Here is a 21,711-nt window from a genome sequence, read left to right as displayed (position 1 = left end):
TGCTGAGATGTTGTGCTTGCTTGATAATCCGGAACAAAGAGAGTGAATTTAGTGGCTGCAGCCCCTTATATATTAAAAGGGCTGGACAAAGCTCATTGGTCAGCAAACCTGTAAGTTATGAACTCAGTGAACTCTGGGTACATCACATGACCTCGAAAGGTCCTTAAGCATTTTATACATTACAACTGTGTATCACGTGACCACTAAGGTCCTATACATATATTTCCTCTACATTAAATTAACATGTACACACTTTACTTAAGACTACTAGGGGTAAGCCCTACAGGAGAGCCCTATAGACATGGAGGGACTCTAACTGTGGGGACCTTAGACAAGAGACAGGACCAGGTCCTGTACCGGGACACCACATAAACAAAAATAAATGTAAACATTTGTGGTATTATCTAGTAAACTAGTAAAATATAATTTTTATAAAACCACTTGGTCAATGATGTAAACGTAAGAGAAAAAAAAATAACAAAGTCATAAATTGCGGATTTTTGGTCACTTCATATACCAGAAAAACATGAATAAAAAGCGATTATAAAGTCCCATCAAAACAAATATGGTACCGATAAAAACAGATCTCAGCACAAATAATGAAACATCTCACATAGATCCCTGTATACAAAAATTAAGTTATAGAAGTCAGAAGAGGACAATTTGAAGCATACTATGTATTTATTTTTTACTAAAATTAATCATTTTTTTAAACTAGTAAAATAAAACAACATCTATATAAATTGGGTATCGTTGTAATCGTATTGACATACAAAATAAATATAACTTGATCAATTTCCTGTAAAGTGCACTGCATAGAACCTATACCCCCTAAAATTGCATATGAATTTTAAAAGGAGATGAGGAAAAAATGAAAATGCATTAACTGAAAAATCGCTGCTTCATTAAGGGGTTAACAGAGACATCTCCTCGTGTATAACTGTGTCCTGAAGGAGAATATTACTCCTGTGATATTACGTGGGTTGCCACCTTTCTTGCAAAAAAATACCGCCCATGCTAATTTGCATAATTAATTATATATGCGTGACATCACAGGAAGTGGAATAAGAGATACAATACATATGTGGGGGAAATTTTGTCCTCTTCTGATCCCTATGACTCTTTTATTGTTCCAAATACTGGGATGTATAGGGCTCATTTATTGCACCGTGATCTGTTGTTTTATTGGTACCATTTTTGTTTTCATTCGTCTTTTTGATTGCTTTTTATTTGTTTTTTCTGGTATATGATGTGACAAAAAATACAAAAAAATGTGGTTTAATTAACGTTATATTTAAATAGTTTGGACAATTCTACATATAGGCACATCTGTTTATAACATCTGAGCTAATATAAGCAGATATGATATTCAGGAGCATGGAAAAGCTAGGTGATAGATTGTCACCTAGCTTTTCCATGCTCCTAAATGGTATATGTGTTTATAATAGCTATACTAATGTGGAATGTACCTCTTTGGAAGAGAATCTTTGGGTCTGTCCAAATGCCTCATAATGACCACTGCCGGGCGGACAGCTGCAGGAAACACATGCATGTTCACCGGACCGTAAGTGGAACAGGGCCGGCCTGGGAGATCACAGGGCTGGCCCTCTTATATGACATACTGATAATTGATCGCGGGTAGGCGGGTGGTCGGAAAGGCAGGTGGCCTAAGCGGGTGCCGGGTGGCCTGTGTCGCCTAGTTGCAGCTGCAGCTCCAGCTCCGTCCACCACTACATGAATCCAGCCCTGACCACAGCTCACTGATTTAACCCCTTAAGGACCAGGCCATTTTACACCTTAAGGACCAGAACGTTTTTTGCAATTCTGACCACTGTCACCTTAAACATTAATAACTCTGGAATGCTTTTAGTTATCATTCTGATTCCGAGATTGTTTTTTCGTGACATATTCTACTTTAACTTAGTGGTAAAATTTTATGGTAACTTGCATCCTTTCTTGGTGAAAAATCCCAAAATTTGATGAAAAAAATGAAAATTTTGCTTTTTTCTAACTTTGAAGCTCTCTGCTTGTAAGGAAAATGGATATTCAAAATAAAACATTTTTGGGTTCACATATACAATATGTCTACTTTATGTTTGCATCATAAAATTTATGAGTTTTTACTTTTGGAAGACACCAGAGGGCTTCAAAGTTCAGCAGCAATTTGGAAATTTTTCACAAAATTTTCAAACTCGCTATTTTTCATGGACCAGTTCAGGTTTGATGTGGATTTGAAGGGTCTTCATATTAGAAATACCCCATAAATGACCCCATTATAAAAACTACACCCCCCAAAGTATTCAAAATGACATTCAATAAGTGTATTTACCCTTTAGGTGTTTCACAGGAATAGCAGAAAAGTGAAGGAGAAAATTCACAATCTTCATTTTTTACACTCGCATGTTCTAGTAGACCCAATTTTTGAATTTTTGCAAGGGGTAAAAAGGAGAAAATTTTTACTTGTATTTGAAACCCAATTTCTCTCGAGTAAGCACATACCTCATATGTCTATGTTAATTGTTCGGCGGGCGCAGTAGAGGGCTCAGAAGGGAAGGAGCGACAAATGGTTTTTGGGGGGCATGTCACCATTAGGAAGCCCCTATGGTGCCAGGACAGCAAAAAAAAAACCACATGGCATACCATTTTGGAAACTAGACCCCTCAGGGAACGTAACAAGGGGTAAAGTGAACCTTAATACCCCACAGGTGATTCACGACTTTTGCATATGTAAAAAAAAAAAAAAAAATGTTTTACCTAAAATGCTTGGTTTCCCAAAAATGTTACATTTTTAAAAAGGATAATAGCAGAAAATACCCCCCAAAATTTGAAGCCCAATTTCTCCCGATTCAGAAAACACCCCATATGGGGGTGAAAAGTGCTCTGCTGGCGCACTACAGGTCTCAGAAGAGAAGGAGTCACATTTGGCTTTTTGAAAGCAAATTTTGCTCTGGGGGCATGCCGCATTTAGGAAGCCCCTATGGTGCCAGAACCGCAAAAAAAAAAACACATGGCATACCATTTTGGAAACCAGACCCCTCGGGGAACGTAAAAAGGGGTAAAGTGAACCTTAATACTCTACAGGTGTTTCACGACTTTTGCATATGTAAAAAAAAACATTTTTTTTTTACCTAAAGTGATTGGTTTCCCAAAATTTTTACATTTTTTAAAAGGGTAATAGCAGAAAATACCCCCCAAAATTTAAAGCTCAATTTCTCCCGATTCAGAAAACACCCCATATGGGGGTGAGAAGTGCTCTGCTGGCGCACTACAGGTCTCAGAAGAGGAGGAGTCACATTTGGCTTTTTGAAAGCAAATTCTGCTCTGGGGGCATGCCGCATTTAGGAAGCCCCTATGGTGCCAGGACAGCAAAAAAAAACCCACATGGCATACCATTTTGGAAACTAGACCCCTCGGGGAACGTAACAAGGGGTAAAGTGAACCTTTATACCCCACAGGTGTTTCACAACTTTTGCATATGTAAAAAAAAAATAAAAAATTTTACCTAAAATGTTGGTTTCCCAAAAATTTTAGATTTTTAAAAAGGGTAATAGCAGAAAATACCCCCCATAATTTGTAACACAATTTCTCCTGAGTACAGCGATACCCCATATGTGACCCTAAACTGTTGCCTTGAAATACGACAGGGCTCCAAAGTGAGAGCGCCATGCGCATTTGAGGCCTGAATTAGGGACTTGCATAGGGGTGGACATAGGGGTATTCTACGCCAGTGATTCCCAAATAGGGTGCCTCCAGCTGTTTTAAAAGTCCCAGCATGCCTGGACAGTCAGTGGCTGTCTTGTAATACTGGTAGTAGTTGTTTTGCAACAGCTGGAGGCTCCGTTTTGGAAACAGTGGCGTACCAGACGTTTTTCATTTTTATTGGGGAGGGGAGGGGGGCTGTGTAGGGGTATGTGTATATGTAGTGTTTTTTACTTTTTATTTTATTTTGTGTTAGTGTAGTGTAGTGTTTTTAGGGTACAGTCGCACGGGCGGGGGGTTCACAGTAGTTTCTCGCTGGCAGTTTGAGCAGCGGCAGAAAATTTGCCTCAGCTCAAACTTGCAGCCGGATACTTACTGTAATCCTCCGCCCATGTGAGTGTACCCTGTACGTTCACATTGGGGGGGAACATCCAGCTGTTGCAAAACTACAACTCCCAGCATGTAGGGTCTATAAGTGCATGCTGGGAGTTGTAGTTTTGCAACAGCTGGAGGCTCCGTTTTGGAAACGGTGGCGTACCAGACGTTTTTCATTTTTATTGTAGGGTTATGTGTATATGTAGTGTTTTTTTACTTTTTATTTTATTTTGTGTTAGTGTAGTGTAGTGTTTTTAGGGTACAGTCACATGGGCGGGGGGTTCACAGTAATTTCTCGCTGGCAGCTTGAGCTGCAGCAGAAAATTTGCTGCAGCTCAAACTTGCAGCCGGATACTTACTGTAATCCTCCGCCCATGTGAGTGTACCCTGTACATTCACATTGAGGGGTGGAACATCCAGCTGTTGCAAAACTACAACTCCCAGCATGTACGGTCTATCAGTGCATGCTGGGAGTTGTAGTTTTGCAACAGCTGGAGACACACAGGTTGTGAAACACCGAGTTTGGCAACAAACTCAGTGTTTTGCAACCAGTGTGCCTTCAGCTGTTGCAAAAGCTACAACCCCCAGCATGTACGGACAGCGGAAGGGCATGCTGGGTGTTGTAGTTATGCAACAGCGGGAGGCATACTACTTTGGCTGGGGATGCTCGGGATTGTAGTTATGCAACAGCTGGAGACACACTGGTTTGCTACTTAACTCAGTGTGCCTTCAGCTGTTGCAAAACTACAACTCTCAGCAGTCACCGACAGCCAACGGGCATGCTGGGAGTTGTAGTTATGCAACCAGCAGATGCACCACTACAACTTTCAGCATGCACTTAAGCTGTTTGTGCAAGCTGGGAGTTGTAGTTACACAACAGCTGAAGGTACACTTTTCCATAGAAAGAATGTGCCTCCAGCTGTTGCAAAACCATAAGTCCCAGCATGCCCATAAGTGCATGCTGGGAGTTGTGGTGGTCTGCCTCCTCCTGTTGCATAACTACAGCTCCCAGCATGCCCTTTTTGCATGCTGGGAGCTGTTGCTAAGCAACAGCAGGAGGCTGTCACTCACCTCCTGCTGCTGCTTGATCGCCGCACAGGTCAGTCCCGCCGCCGCCGTCGTCGCTCCTGGGGCCCCAATCCCAACATTAATGCCGGGGAACGGGGTCCCCAGCACCAGGGGTGCACGTCCCGCACCCGCTCACGTCCTCCGGAAGAGGGGTGGAGCGGGTGCGTGAGTGACACCCGCAGCAGGCGCCCTGATTGGTCGGCCGGTAATCTGGCCGACGAATCAGGGCGATCGTGAGGTGGCACCAGTGCCACCTCACCCCTGCTGGCTGTTCGGGGCCGTCTCTGACGGCCCCGATCAGCCAGTAATTCCGGGCCACCGGGTCACTGGAGACCCGATTGACCCGGAATCGCCGCAGATCGCTGGACTGAATTGTCCAGCGATCTGCGGCCATCGCCGACAGGGGGGGACATAATGATCCCCCTGGGCGATATGCCGCGATGCCTGCTGAACGATTTCAGCAGGCATCGGGCACCGGCTCCCCTCCGGCTAGCGGCGGGGGGCCGGGAAAGGACAGGACGCACTCCTACGTCCTCGGTCCTTAAGGACTCGGAAATGGGGGCGTAGGAGTACGTCCATTGTCCTTAAGGGGTTAAAGGGGTTATCCAGGAAAAAACTTTTTTTTTTTTAAATATATATATCAACTGGCTACAGAAAGTTAAACAGATTTGTAAATTACTTTTATTCAAAAAACGTAATTCTGTCAGTACTTATGAGCTTCTGAAGTTGAGTTGTTCTGTTCTGTCTAAGTGCTATCTGATTACACTTGTCTCGGGAACCGCCCAGTTTAGCAAACCTCTTCTACTCTGTGCAGTTCCCGAGACAAGCAGAGATGTCAGCAGAGAGCACTGTTGCCAGACAGAAAACAACAACTCAACTTCAGCAGCTGATAATTATTGAAAGGATTAAGATTTTTTAATAGAAGTAATTTACAAATCTGTTTAACTTTCTGGAGCCAGTAGACATAAAAAAAAATAAACTTTTTCCCTGGAATACCCCTTTAAAGTGGGCGCGGCGCCGATTCCTGTTCAGCTGCTTGGCCCGTGGCCACTCTAAATAAGTGACCAGTGGAGGCTGCTACCTCCACCCCCCTGCCCAAAAAATTACCGGCATTTGTGTTGCCAGTATTTTTTATATAACATTACCGGCAGCGTGGCCAAAATACTGGCTGTATCGGTGAAATTCAAGCTAGGTGGCAACCCTAGATATTACTATAGGAGAAACCTGCAACGTATGGAACAATTCCCTGCACCACTAGGGAGATTTATCAAAACCTGTGCAGAGGAAAAGTTGCCCATTTGCCCATAGCAACCAATTAGATTGCTTCAGAGGCCTTTGTTAAAATGAAAGAACCAATCTGATTGGTCACTATGGGCACCCAGTCAGCTTTTCCTCGGTACAGGTTTGGATAAATCCCACCTCAAAAGTCTTTACTGCACGTACAGTAGGACTAAGTGTCCTAACAAGGCCAAATATACCTGTAACTCCAAACCTGTGTCCACGTACAGAGGTGGAACTTGTAGCTTCTGGACCCCCAGTGCAAAGTCTGTGACAGGGCCCCATGTCTACCATGTGCCATTTCAAATACTGGTGTCTTTTTATGGGACAGTGGAGCCTTGGGGCCCTTCTGAAACCAGGGCCCCTGTGTGACTGATACATGTGCAACCCTATAGTTACACCCCTGTCCACATGTATCAGAAGTGATCTGTAATGAGGTCAGGTATAGCAAGTTTTTGTACCGGGGTCTGTGTGGAGGAGAGGGAAATTTTTTAAAACTTATTTTTATAAATAGACATTTCATAAATATCTCTAATTCATGGAAAGACAGCAAACCATGGGCACTTTCAGTTTAACCCCTTAACTCCTTAATGACGCAGGACATATATTTACGTCCTGCGACGGCTTCCGCGATATGAAGCGGGGTCGCGCCGCGAAGCCGCATCATACTGCGTCGGTCCCGGCGCCCATCAAGGGCCGGGACCCGCGGCTACTACCACACATCAGCGATCGCGGTGATGTGCGGTATTAACCCTTTAGAAGCGGCGGTCAAAGCTGACCGCCGCTTCTAAAGTGAAAGTGAAACTATCCCGGCTAGTCAGTCGGGCTGTTCGGGACCGCCGCGATAAAATCGCGGCATCCCGAACAGCGAGCAGGACACTGGGAGGGCTCTTACCTGCTTCCTCGGCGTCCGATCCCCAAATGGCTGCTCTGTGCCTGAGATCCAGGCAGGAGCAGTCAAGTGGCGATAACACTGATCGCCGCCATGGTAACCCATGGCAGGGATCTGTGCAATGAATCAAAGTGTGCAGTGCTATAGCCCTCTATAGCCACTGCAAAAAAAATGGTGTAAAAAAAGTTTAACCCCTTAACGACGCAGGACGTATATTTACGTCCTGCGCCGGCTCCCGCGATATGAAGCGGGATGGCGCCGCGATCCCGCATCATATCGCGTGGGTCCCGGCGCTAATCAACGGCCGGGACCCGCGGCTAATACCACACATCGCCGATCGCGGCGATGTGCGGTATTAACCCTTTAGAAGCGGCGGTCAAAGCTGACCGCCGCTTCTAAAGTGAAACTGAAAGTATCCCGGCTGCTCAGTCGGGCTGTTCGGGACCGCCGCGGTGAAATCGCTGCGTCCCGAACATGTGATCGGACACCGGGAGGGCTCTTACCTGCCTCCTCGGTGTCCGATCGACGAATGACTGCTCCGTGCCTGAGATCCAGGCAGGAGCAGTCAAGCACCGATAATGCTGATCACAGGCGTGTTAATACACGCCTGTGATCAGGATGAGAGATCAGTGTGTGCAGTGTTATAGGTCCCTATGGGACCTATAACACTGCAAAAAAAAAGTTAAAAAAAAGTGTTAATAAAGGTCATTTAACCCCTTCCCTAATAAAAGTTTGAATCACCCCCTTTTCCCATGAAAAAAATAAAACAGTGTAAAAAAAAATTAAAATAAACATATGTGGTATCGCCGCGTGCGTAAATGTCCGAACTATAAAAATATATAATTAATTAAGCCGTACGGTCAATGGCGTACGCGCAAAAAAATTTCAAAATCCAAAAAAGCGTATTTTGGTAACTTTTTATAACATTAAAAAATGAATAAAAAGTGAGCAAAAAGTCAGATCAAAACAAAAATCATACCAATAAAAACTTCAGATCACAGCACAAAAAATGAGTCCTCATACCGCCCCGTACGTGGAAAAATAAAAAAGTTATAGGGGTCAGAAGATGACATTTTTAAACGTATAAATTTTCCTGCATGTAGTTATGATTTTTTCCAGAAGTGCGACAAAATCAAACCTATATAAGTAGGGTATCATTTTAACCGTATGGACCTACAGAATAATGATAAGGTGTAATTTTTACCGAAATATGCACTGCGTAGAAACGGAAGCCCCCAAAAGTTAAAAAATGGCGTTTTTTTTCGATTTTGTCGCACAATGATTTTTTTTTCCGTTTCGCCGTGCATTTTTGGGTAAAATGACTAATGTCACTGCAAAGTAGAATTGGCGACGCAAAAAATAAGCCATAATATGGATTTTTAGGTGGAAAATTGAAAGGGTTATGATTTTTAAAAGGTAAGGAGGAAAAAACGAAAGTGCAAAAACGGAAAAACCCTGAGTCCTTAAGGGGTTAAAAATATGTATTAACCCTTTCCTGAACAAAAGTTCAAAACACCCCCTTTTTCCAAAATAAAAAATTAAACATGTAAATAAAAATAAATATAAAGATATGTGGTATCACCGCGTGCGTAAATGTCCGAACTATAAAACTATATCATTAAATAAACGGCATAGTGAATGGCGTACGCGCAAAAAAATTCCAAAGTCCAAAATAGCATATTTTTGGTCACATTTCAAACCATAAAAAAAAGAATAAAAAGTGATCAAAAAGTCAGCTCAAAACAAAAATGGTAACGATAAAACTTCAGATTATGGCGCAAAAAATGAGCCCTCACACCGTCCCGTCTCATTAAAAATAAAAAAGTTATAGGGGTCAGAAAATGACAATTTTTAACATATACATTTTACTGCTTCTAGTTATGATTTTTTTCAAAAGTACGACAAAATCAAAAGTATACAAGTAGGGTATCATTTTAACCGTATGGACCTACAGAATAAAAATAAGATGTCATTTCTACAGAAAAATGTACTGCGTAAAAACGGAAGCCACCAAAAGTGACAAAATAGTGTTTTTTCTTCAATTTTGTCGCACAATGATTTTTTTTCCCATTTCGCTGTACATTTTTGGGTAAAATGACTGATGTCATTACAAAGTAGAATTGGTGGCGCAAAAAATAAGCTGTCACATAGAATTTTAGGGGAAAAACTGAAAGAGTTATGATTTTTTAAAGGTAAGGAGAAAAAATGTAAAATGAAAAAACAGAAAAACCCTGAGTCCTTAAGGGGTTAAGGACCTGGCCAATTTTCACTGTAGGACCAAAGCGTTTTTTTGCAGATCTGACCACTTTCACTTTAAGCATTAATAACTCTGGGATGCTTTTACCTATCATTCTGATTCCGAGATTGTTTTTTCGTGACATATTCTACTTTATGTTATTGGTAAAATTTTGTCGATACTTGCATGGTTTCTTAGTGAAAAATTCCTAAATTTGATGAAAAAATTTAAAATTTTTTAATTTTCTAACTTTGAAGCTCTCTTCTTGTAAGGAAAATAGACATTCTAAATAAATTATATTTTGATTCACAAACACAATATGTCTACTTTATGTTTGCATCATAAATTTGACATGTTTTTACTTTTGGAAGACATCAGACGGCTTCAAAGTTCAGCAGCAATTTTCCAATTTTTCACAACATTTTCAAAATCATAATTTTTCATAGACCAGTTCAGGCTTGAAATAGGTTTGAAGTGCTTTCTTATTAGAAATACCCCACAAATGACCCCAATGTAAAATCTGCACCCCTCAAAGTATTCAAAATTACATTCAGTAAGTGTGTTAACCCTTTAGGTGTTTCACAGGAATAGCAGCAATGTGAAGGAGAAAATTCAAAATCTTCCTTTTTTACACTCGCATGTTCTTGTAGACCCAGTTTTTGAATTTTTACAAGGGGTAAAAGGAGAAATATCCTCTCAAAATTTGTAACCCAATTTCTCTCGAGTAAGGAAATACCTCATATGTGTATGTCAAGTGTTCGACGGGCGCAGTAGAGGGCTCAGAAGGGAAGGAGCGACAATGGGATTTTAGAAAATGGATTTTGCTGAAATGGTTTTTGGGGGGCATGTCACATTTAGGAAGCCCCCTATGGTGCCAGAACAGCAGAAAACCCACACATGGCATACCGTTTTGGAAACGACACCCCTCAAGGCACGTAACAAGGGGTGCAGTGAGCCTTTAAACCCCACAGGTGTTTGACGACTTTTCGTTAAAGTCGGATATGTAAATGATAAAAAAACAGTTTTAACTAAAGTGCAGTTTTTCCCCAAATTTACCATTTTTATAAAGGGTAATGGAAGAAAATGCCCCACAAAATTTGTAACCCCATCTCTTCTGAGTATGAAAATACCCCATGTTAGGACGTAAAATGCTCTGCGGGCGCACTACAATGCTCATAGAGAAGGAGTCACATTTGGCTTTTGGAAAGCAAATTTTGCTGAAATGGTTTTGGGGTGGGGGGGGGGCATGTCGCATTTAGGAAGCCCCTATGGTGCCAGAACAGCAAAAATACCCGCATAGCATACTATTTTGGAAACTACACCCCTCAAGTAACGTAACAAGTGAGCCTTAACACCTCACAGGTATTTCACGACTTTTTGTTAAAGTTGTATGTGTAAATGAAAAAAAAAATTTTTTTCACTAAAATGCTGGTTTTGCCACAAATTTTACATTTTTACAAGGGGTAATAGGAGAAAATTACCCCCAAAATTTGTAACCCCATTTCTTCTGAGTATGGACATACCCCATGTGTGTACGTAAAGGGCTCTGCAGTCGAACTACAATGCTAAGAAGAGGAGGAGAGCCATTGAGCTTTTGAAGAGTGAATTTGTTTGAAATGTAAGTCAGGGGCCATGTGCAGTTACAAAGCCCCACGTGGTGCTAGAACAGTGGACCCCCCCCCCCCCACATGTGACCCCATTTTGGAAACTACACCCTTCACAGAATTTAATAAGGGGTGCAGTGAGCATTTACACCCCACTGGCATTTGACAGATCTTTGGAACAGTGGGCTGAGAAAATGAAAAATTCAATTTTTCATTTTCATAGACAGACCACTGTTCCAAAAATTTGTCAGACCCTTGTGGGGCGTAAATGCTCACTGTACTCCTTATTACATTACTTCAGGGGTGTAGTTTCCAAAATGGGGTCACATGTTGGGGGGTCCACTGTTCTGGTACCATGGGGGCTTTGTAAACACATGTGGCCTTAGATTCTGGACAAATTTTCTCATCAAAATCCCAATTGGGCTCCTTCTTATCTGAGCATTGTAGTTCGCCCGCAGAGGACTTTACATTCACATGTGGGGTATGTTCTTACTCAGAAGAAATGAGGTTACAAATTTGGGGGGCTTTTTTCCTGTTTTCCCTTGTGAAAATGAAAAATTTAGGGTAACACCAGCATTTTAGTGAAATTTTTTTTTTTTTCATTTTCCCATCCAACTTTAATGAAAATTCGTCAAACACCTGTGGGGTGTTCAGGCTCACTGTACCCCTTGTTACGTGGCAAGAGGGGTGTAGTTTTTAAAATGGGGTCACATGTCGGTATTTATGTTTTTGAGTTTATGTCAGAACCGCTGTAAAATCAGCCACCCCTGTGCAAATCACCAATTTAGGCCTCAAATGTACATAGTGTGCTCTCACTCCTGAGCCTTGTTGTGCGCCCCCCGAGCATTTTACGCCCACATATGGGGTATTTCCGTACTCAGGAGAAATTGCATAACAAATTTTGGGGGTCTTTTTTTCCTTTTACCTCTTGTGAAAATAAAAAGTATGGGGCAACACCAGCATGTCAGTGTAAATTTTTTTTAAATTTTTTTACACTAACAGGCTAGGCTGGTGTAGACCCCATCTTTTCTTTTTCATCAGGGGTAAAAGGAAAAAAAGCCCCAAAAATTTGTAGTGCAATACCACATATGTGGCACTAAACTGTTGCCTTGAAATACGACAGGGCTCCAAATGAGAGAGCGCCATGCGCATTTGAGGACTAAATTAGGGATTGCATAGGGGTGGACATAGCGGTATTCTACACCAATGATTCCCAAACAGGGTGCCTACAGCTGTTGCTAAACTCCCAGCATGCCTGGACAGTCAGTGGCTGTCCGGAAATGCTGGGAGTTGTTATTTTGCAACAGCTGGAGGCTCCGTTTTGGAAACACTGCCGTACAATATATTTTTCATTTTTATTGGAGGGGACAGTGTATATGTAGTGTTTAACCCTTTATTATGTGTTTTTTAATACTTGAAGCAGGAAACTTACTGTAAACCTGCCCATGTGAATGTACCCTGTACATTCACATGGGGGGGGGGGGGGGGGGGGGGGCAAACCTCCAGCTGTTTGAAAACTACAACTCCCAGCATGAACTGACAGACCCTGCATGCTGGGAGTTGTACTTTTGCAACAGCTGGAGGCACACTGGTTGGAAAACCTTCAGTTAGGTTCTGTTACCTAACGCAGTATTTTCCAACCAGTGTGCCTCCTGCTGTTGCAAAACTACAACTCCCAGCATGTACTGATCGCCGAAGGGCATGCTGGGAGATGTAGTTATGCAACAGCTGGATTACGCAACAACAACTCCCAGCATGCAGAGACAGCTGTTTGCTGTTTGGGCATGCTAGGAGTTGCAGTTTTGCAACATCTGGAGGGCCACAGTTAGAGATCACTACCAGTGATCTCCAAACTGGGGCCCTCCAGCTGTTGCAAAACTACAAATCCCTGCATGCCCTAACAACTGTCTGGGCATGCTGGGAGTTGTAGTTTTGCAACATCTGGAGGGTTACAGTTTAGAGACCACTGTATAGTGGTCTCAAACTGTACCCTCCAGATGTTGCTAGGCAACTTAACCGGCTTCCGTCGGATCCAGGGAGCCAGCCACACGACATCGCCGGACTCCGATCTCCTCCACCGATCGTCGCCCGCAGCCTCGCCCGCGGGGTTAGTGGATCTTCGGCGTCGTTCCTCTGTCGTTTCCCCGTTCTGCCCCGCCTATTGTGGGTGGGCAGAACGGGGAAACCGAAAGTAAAGCCCCCTGATCTGCTATTGGTGGTCGTGTCTAGACCACCAATAGCAGGGATAGGAGGGGTGGCACCCCTGCCACCTCACTCCTATGCCTTCAGGGGGATCGTGGGTGTCTTGGACAACCGTGATCCCCCTTATATTCCGGGTCACCGGGTCACCATAGACCCGTATGACTCGGAATCGGCACAAATCGCAAGTGTGAATTCACTTGCGATTTGCGGTGATCGCCAATATGGGGGGGTCTGATTCCCCCTGGGGCATTTGCGCGGGGTGCCTGCTGATAGATATCAGCAGTCACCCCCTTCCGGTCCCAGCCCGGCACGCGGCAAGGACCGAAATTCCCACGGGCGCACAGGTACGCCCTTGGTCCTTAAGTACCATGGAGAAAAGGCGTACCTGTACACCCTTGGTCCTTAAGGGGTTGAAGGAATAGTCCAATGTAGAAAATGTATCCCTTATCCAATGAATAGTGGATAAGTGTCTGATCACGGGGGTCCAACCGCTTGGACAACCCCCTCGCCCACCCCTCTCCAATCTCCTGTACTGCATCAGGCTCTCCTTGCATACAGAGTGGGGGTTGGCACATGCCCTCCATGGATCTGTATGCAAAGTTTTTTGAAGGGGCAGATGCCAAAATAAATTTTTGCCTTGGGTGAAAATAAGCCTAGATACTCCTTTACCTGTTTGATATATTTATTTATTTTATTATTAACCAGATAGCACTGCAAATGATAGCCTCTAAACCCATTGAAGACCACCTTACACCTTGTCAACACCTTCTTGTTCTTTCTGGCTACACCATAAAAAGCATTCTTAGTTCAGCCAAAGTTCAGCCAAATTTTGTCCACTGTGTATCGCCACCTTGAGACAAAATATGCATCATACATGAAGCATACGCTTTAATGTGCAATGTGTAACAAGGACCCCCAAACCATCCTGTGCCATTCATAACACTTCATGGACCCCCTCAGGCATCAGGGCCCTTGTGTGACTGTTCCCTTTGCATCACTATAGCTAGGGTTCCAAGCATGCAATTAAAAGGGGTACTCCACTGCCCCATCATTCTGAACATTCTGTTCAGAATGCTGGGTGCAAGCAGCGGGGGTTACCTCGTATTGGCCCCTACCCTTGTGACGTTACGCCACGTCCCCTCAATGCTAGTCTCTGGGAGGGTACTTGGCATGCACCACGCCCCTCCATAGACTTGCTTTGAGGGGGCGTGGCATCGTGTGACATCACAAGGGGTGTGGGCATGACGTCACAACCCCAGCAGCTCGCACCCAGTGTTCAGAACAAAATGTTTGAATGCTGGGGCAGTGGAGTACCCTTTTAATGTGACTGCAAAAAGTTAACCGCATACGTTTTTTCTACTTTACTATTTACTAGGGAGAAGGAAAAAACCTCTGAAGATTACATCAGGGCATTCGCGTCACACACCGCTCATCATCCACACTTTGTAACAAATTCTAATAGAAGAAGTACTCAGACAAGGTAAAAATGTAATTAATGTGAAGTTTATTATATTTTATATGTATTTTAAATGTGTTGTTACCTAAAATCATTCATGAAGAGCGTACAGCAGCGCTCAGGACAAGAAGAGCATACAGCAGCGCTCAGGACAGGAAAAACCCCCATAATAGGAAATCCATGGCTGCTGTATGGCCCTTCCTCTGGGCATACTAAGGGAGGATTACGCTAAAACATGACTACAAATGTGTATGTAGTGATAGTGTGTAGGGGATGAATGTGTATGTAGTGATAGTGTGTAGGGAATGAATATGTGTGTAGTGATAGTGTGTAGGGAATGAATGTGTGTGTAGTGACAGTGTGTAGGGGATGAATGTGTATGTAGTGATAGTGGGAAGGGGATGAATGTGTATGTAGTGACAGTGTGTAGGGGATGAATGTGTATGTAGTGATAGTGTGTAGGGGATGAATGTTTACTTACTGATACTGTGTAGGGGATGAATGTGTATGTAGTGATAGTGTGTAGGGAATCAATGTGTATGTAGTCATAGTGTGCAGGGAATCAATGTGTATGTAGTGACAGTGTGTAGGGGATGAATGTGTATGTAGTGATAGTGTGTAGGGGATGAATGTGTGTGTAGTGATAGTGTGTAGGGGATGAATGTGTATGTAGTGATAGTGTGTAGGGAATTAATGTGTATGTAGTGATAGTGTGTAGGGAATTAATGTGTATGTAGTGACAGTGTGTAGGGGATGAATGTGTATGTAGTGATAGTGTGAAGGGGATGAATGTGTATGTAGTGATAGTGTGTAGAGAATGAATGTGTATGTAGTGATAGTGTGTAGAGAATGAATGTGTATGTAGTGATAGGGTGTAGGGAATGAATGTGTATGTAGTGATAGTGTGTAGGAAACTAATGTGCATGTAGTGATTAGAGATGAGCGAATCGAAGCTGACAAACCCAAATTCGTTACGAGTTTCATGAAATATTCGATTCACAACAAATTTGAATATCTCCGCAATTCTATTGCGCAAATCGCTTAATTAAACTGCATTTTACAGCGTTCCAGGCTAAAGGAGACCTAAAATGGTGGATACACATGTCACTTCATGGGGCACGGGATTATGGGAGGGTGGGAAAGTACAACGGGAAGGGAGGTAGGCGGGATGACCCTGAATCACATGCGAGATGCATCCTATCATCATTCATTGACCCCTGTGATGTCACAGACCTATATAATCCCCAGCCATCTTGCGGCTGCTCATTTCATGCCATATATACTGCAGAGATAGGGCGGACTGCGTGTCTGTGTGTATTACACAGACACGCTGAATTGCTTATACCACAGCGTTCCACTGCCAACTGCTATTTAAATCAGCGTTGTGGACAGAGAGAAGTGCAGTGCTTTGCTTGTTCTGACTGAGAAGGATTTTTACGTTATAAACCTCCCATTCACTTTATTGAGCATTTCATCAGAGAGGGCAGATAGCTTTTCGTTGCCTCATACAAATAAACAAGGGGATGAATGTGTATGTAGTGATAGTGTGTAGGGTATGAATGTGTATGTAGTGATAGTGTGTAGGGAATGAATGTGTATGTAGTGATAGTGTGTAGGGAATGAATGTGTATGTAGTGATAGTGTGTAGAGAATGAATGTGTATGTAGTGATAGTGTGTAGGGGATGAATGTTTATGTAGTCATAGTGTGTAGAGAATGAATGTGTATGAAATGATAGTGTGTAGGAAATGAATGTGTATGTATTGATAGTGTGCAGGGGATGAATGTGTATGTAGTGATAGTGTGTAGAGAATGAATGTGTATGTAGTGATAGTGTGTAGAGAATGAATGTGTATGAAATGATAGTGTGTAGGAAATTAATGTGTATGTATTGATAGTGTGCAGGGGATGAATGTGTATGTAGTGATAGTGTGTAGAGAATGAATGTGTATGTAGTGATGGGGTGTAGGGAATGAATGTTTATGTAGTGATAGTGTGTAGGGGATGAATGTGTATGTAGTGATAGTGTGTAGGGAATGAATGTGTACGTAGTGATAGTGTGTAGGAAATTAATGCGTATGTAGTGATTGTGTGCAGGGGATGAATGTGTATGTAGTGATAGTGTGTAGGGAATTAATGTGTATGTAGTGATAGTGTGTAGAGAATGAATGTGTATGTAGTGATAGTGTGTAGGGGATGAATGTTTATGTAGTCATAGTGTGTAGAGAATGAATGTGTATGTAGTGATAGTGTGTATGGAATGAATGTGTATGTAGTGATAGTGTGTAGGGGATGAATGTGTGTGTTGTGATAGTGTGAAGGGGATGAATGTGTATGTAGTGATAGTGTGTAAGGAATGAATGTGTATGTAGTGATAGTGTGTAGGGAATGAATGTGTATGTAGTGATAGTGTGTAGGGAATCAATGTGTATGTAGTGATAGTGTGTAGGGTATGAATGTGTATGTAGTGATAGTGTGTAGAGAATGAATGTGTATGAAATGATAGTGTGTAGGAAATGAATGTGTATGTATTGATAGTGTGCAGGGGATGAATGTGTATGTAGTGATAGTGTGTAGAGAATGAATGTGTATGTAGTGATGGGGTGTAGGGAATGAATGTTTATGTAGTGATAGTGTGTAGGGAATGAATGTGTACGTAGTGATAGTGTGTAGGAAATTAATGCGTATGTAGTGATTGTGTGCAGGGGATGAATGTGTATGTAGTGATAGTGTGTAGGGAATGAATGTGTATGTAGCGATAGGGTGTAGAGAATGAATGTGTATGTAGTGATAGTGTGTAGGGGATGAATGTTTATGTAGTCATAGTGTGTAGAGAATGAATGTGTATGTAGTGATAGTGTGTATGGAATGAATGTGTATGTAGTGACAGTGTGTAGGGGATGAATGTATATGTAGTGATAGTGTGTAGGGGATGAATGTGTGTGTGGTGATAGTGTGTAGGGGATGAATGTGTATGTAGTGATAGTGTGTAGGGGATGAATGTGTGTGTGGTGATAGTGTGTAGGGGATGAATGTGTGTGTAGTGATAGTGTGAAGGGGATGAATGTGTATGTAGTGATAGTGTGTAGGGAATGAATGTGTATGTAGTGATAGTGTGTAGGGAATGAATGTGTATGTAGTCATAGTGTGTAGGGAATCAATGTGTATGTAGTGATAGTGTGTAGGGTATGAATGTGTATGTAGTGATAGTGTGTAGGGAATGAATGTGTGTGTAGTGATAGTGTGTAGGGAATGAATGTGTGTGTGGTGATAGTGTGTAGAGAATGAATGTTTATGTAGTGATAGTGTGTAGGGAATGAATGTGTATGTAGTGATAGTGTGTAGGAAATGAATGTGTATGTAGTGATTAGAGATGAGCGAATCGAAGCTGACGAACCCAAATTCGTTACGGGTTTCATGAAATATTCGATTCACAACGAATGCGAATATCGCAGCAATTCTATTGCGCAAATCGCTTAATTAAACTGCATTTTACAGCGTTCCAGGCTAAAGGAGACCTAAAATGGCGGATACACATGTCACTTCATGGGGCAGGGGATTATGGGAGGGTGGGAAAGTACGACGGGAAGGGAGGTAGGCGGGATGACCCTGAATCACATTCGAGATGCATCCTATCATCATTCATTGACCCCTGTGATGTCACAGCCCTATATAATCCCCAGCCATCTTGTGGCTGCTCATTTCATGCCATATACACTGCAGAGATAGGGCGGACTGCGTGTCTGTGTGTGTTACACAGACACGCTGAATTGCTTATACCACAGCGTTCCACTGCCAACTGCTATTTAAATCAGCGTTGTGGACAGAGAGAAGTGCAGTACTTTGCTTGTTCTGACTGAGAAGGATTTTTACGCCATAAACCTCCCATTCACTTTATTGAGCATTTCATCAGAGAGGGCAGATAGCTTTTCGTTGCCTCATACATATCAACAAGCTGCCTGAACTTCATGAACCTTATCACAGGAGGCAGGGAAGAATTTTCAGCGCAATTCTGTGTATTTTTTTCACAAGAAATCATCTGCTGGTTATAATAGTCTATAGATGGTATAAAAACCAGTTCACACCATTCTTAACACTTTGTGACAGAGTGCAATTTTGGGTTTAATCCCCGTTTAAATTTTTTTTTTTGTGGTGCTGCACTGCTGTGTCCTGCTGCTGTTCACAAATATGTTTTTTCAGTGGACTTTAGTGCATTTGTCTGCCCTCATACGTGCATACCACATACTACATCAAAGCAGTCTACTATTTTCTATCTGTAACAAGTCTAGATATTGGGAAAGTCCTGGCAAAAGTAATCACCGGCTGGTGTTTTACAAAAATACATTGTTTTTGGGCGTATTGTTGGGCATTTTTTGCACTCATATGTGCATACCCCATACGTACATCTAATTAGTGTACCATTTTGTACCTGCTAATCTGTGAAAGGTCTACATACTGTGAAAGTCCAAGCAACAGTACTCACCGGCTGGTGTTTTACAAAAATACTGAGTTGTTTGGCATATTGTAGAGCATTTTTTTGCCCTCATACGTGTATACCACATACCTACATCTAAGTAGTGTACTATTTTCTAGCTTTTAATTTGTCAAGGGCATACATACTGTGAAAGTCCAAGCAACAGTACTCACCGGCTGGTGTTTTACAAAAATACAGAGTTTTTTTGTGTATTGTTGCGCATTTTTTGCCCTCATACGTGCATACCACATACGTACATCTAATAAGTGTACCATTTTGTACCTGTTAATCTGTCAAGGGCCTACATACTATGAAACTCCAAGCAACAGTACTCACAGGCTGTTGTTTTACAAAAATACAGATTATTTTGGCATATTGTTGAGCATTTTTCTGCCCTCATCAGTGCATACCACATGCATACATCTAATTAGTGTACCATTTTGTACCTGTTAATCTGTGAAAGGCCTACATACTGTGATAGTCCAAGCAACAGTACTCACTGGCTGTTGTTTTACAAAAATACAGCGTTTTGTTTTTTCGTATTGTTGCGCATTTTCTTGCCCTCATGCGTGCATACCACATACATACATCTAATAAGTGTACCATTTTGTACCTGTTAATCTGTCAAGGGCCTACATACTGTGAAAGTCATAGCAACAGTACTCACCGGCTGGTGTTTACAAAAATACTGAGTTTTTTGGCGTATTGTAGCGCATTTTTCTGCCCTCATCAGTGCATACCACATACCTACATCTAAGTAGTGTACTATTTTTTACCTGTTAATTTGCCAAGGGCCTACATACTGTGAAAGTCCAAGCAAAATTACTCACCGGGTGGTGTTTTACAAAAATACAGAGTTTTTAGGCGTATTGTAACGCATTTTTCTGCCCTCATTAGTGCACACCACATACGTACATCTAAGTAGTGTACCATTTTGTACCTGTTAATCTGTCAAGGGCCTACATACTGTGAAAGTCCAAACAATAGTACTCACCGGCTGGTGTTTTACAAAACTTACAGAGTTTTTAGGCTCATTGTAGAGCATTTTTCTGCCCTCATAAGTGCACACCACATACCTACATCAAAGCAGGCTATTATTTTGTATCAGTGACTCTGTAACAAGTCTAGGTACTGGGAAAGTCCAGGCAAAAGTAATCACCGGCTGGTGTTTTACGAAAATAAGTTTTCCAAGTGTACTATACATCCTTTTTTTTCTGTCATATGTGCATACCACATAGCTACATCTACGTAGTGTACTTTTTTGAACATGTTAATCTGCAACAAGCCTACATACAGTGAAAGGCGTGTAGTGAAGCATATTTTACTCCCCTTGTGTACGCACTAAGTATGTCAGGCAGTGAAGTGCCAGGATGTGCTCAGAGGAGTGTCAGAGTCCTAAATTTATCAGACAGAGGTCGCAGCAGACTAGGGGCGAGTGGCAGCAGAAGCCGCAGTGAGAGGCAGAACTCCATGATGATGAAGCCGATCGCACTTGGGATCCGGGTGCAGAGGGGGCTTCATCATCATCAGCAGAAGAGGGTTGCAGGTTGCCCCTGAGGCAGCAGATGAGCCAGCAAGGTGGTAGCATGGTTGGCAGTCAGCATAGTGGCAGAAGTGGAAATTCAGGAGCCAAACGTGCCCAGGGTAGACCAACTGCTTCGCGGAAGCCTACCTTCCCAGGAGGTAGTGGAACAGGGGTTCCTTGAGATGGCGGTAGTAGCAGTCAATTATTGCGCACTGTTGGTGGTAAAATCAGATACTCGTGGTATGGCAGTTTTTCATCAAGCATCCGGAGGAAGTTAACACAGCCACATGCAAGATATGTCGGTAGAAGGTGAAGCGTGGACAGGGTAGCATTGTTGGCACCACGGCCCTGCGTCAACATATGATGCACCAGCATAAAGCAGCCATGGACAACCGTGGCTCAGATGTGGTGGTCCAGCCTGCGGCATCACCCAGTGGCACGCCACTCCCTCCTTCAGCCAGCCAAGGGTCCACCACCTCAGGTGAAGGGAGCTGTGTGTCATACCCTCCTTCTGTCGCATTCATCCAATTGCGCAGAAGCTGAATGTCCTCCTTTCCAAGTTGCTGGTGCTGCAGTCCCTCCCATTTCAAGTGGTGGACTCTGCACATTTCAGAGAATTGAGGGCTTGTGCTGACCCGAGGTGGAGAGTCCCAAGTCGTAATTTCTTTGCGAAGAAGGCAGTACCAGCCCTGCATAAGTTTGTACAAGAGAAGGTGTGCCAGCCCTTGAGCCTGTCGGTGTGTTCAAAAGTGCACAGCAGCGCTGACGTGTGGAGCTGTAACTACGGGCAGGGACAATACATGTGATTTTACGGCCCACTGAGTAAATGTGGTTCCTGCACAGCCACAACAGCAACTTGAACAGGTCACACCGCTTCCTCCTCCACGCTCTCGCTCTCAGGCA

At 42.9% G+C, this 21,711-nt stretch overlaps 1 long non-coding RNA gene across 1 annotated transcript in view; it reads left to right on the top strand.

Annotated features, from left to right (window-relative positions):
- Positions 1–21,711, top strand: part of LOC130369480 (uncharacterized) — a 30,607-nt gene that overhangs the window by 4,832 nt on the left and 4,064 nt on the right. Inside the window, exon 2 of the long non-coding RNA XR_008892774.1 lies at positions 14,730–14,834. This is a non-coding gene — a long non-coding RNA (uncharacterized LOC130369480). The remainder of the gene's footprint in view (positions 1–14,729; positions 14,835–21,711) is intronic.

Source organism: Hyla sarda, chromosome 4 (genome assembly GCF_029499605.1).
Source record: "Hyla sarda isolate aHylSar1 chromosome 4, aHylSar1.hap1, whole genome shotgun sequence".
NCBI classification, from domain to species: domain Eukaryota; kingdom Metazoa; phylum Chordata; class Amphibia; order Anura; family Hylidae; genus Hyla; species Hyla sarda.
This window is presented reverse-complemented; position numbering and strand designations above follow the sequence as displayed.